Source organism: Rhinopithecus bieti, unplaced genomic scaffold, assembly GCF_001698545.2.
Source record: "Rhinopithecus bieti isolate Rb0 unplaced genomic scaffold, ASM169854v2 scaffold_14700, whole genome shotgun sequence".
NCBI lineage: Eukaryota > Metazoa > Chordata > Mammalia > Primates > Cercopithecidae > Rhinopithecus > Rhinopithecus bieti.
Window position 1 is genome coordinate 909,924 of NW_016808194.1, and position 396 is coordinate 910,319.

The window sequence follows — 396 nt, forward strand, 5'->3', positions numbered from 1 at the left end:
GTTTTTTTTTTTTTTTTTTTTTTAACAATGCAATGCCTAATTCTGTCCCAAGAGAAATGGACCCCCCCCCCCACACACACAACCCCAAATGAATGTCTGAGAATGTTCATAGCAGCATTATTCATAAAAACCCAAATATCCATTAACAGAGGATGGATAAATTTTGGTGTATTCATATAATAGAATACCACAAAACAATCAAAATTAGTGAATTGCTGCTATATATCACAGTATGTATGAATCTGATTATAGCTCTTTCAGAGAAGCTAAACACAAAAGTATACATACTTTATGCATATCAATGACAATACATGATTTCATTTATACGGTATATGAGCACTAGCAAAACTAAGTTATGATTTTCAAGTTGGAATGGTGGTTGCTTTGAAGAATTTG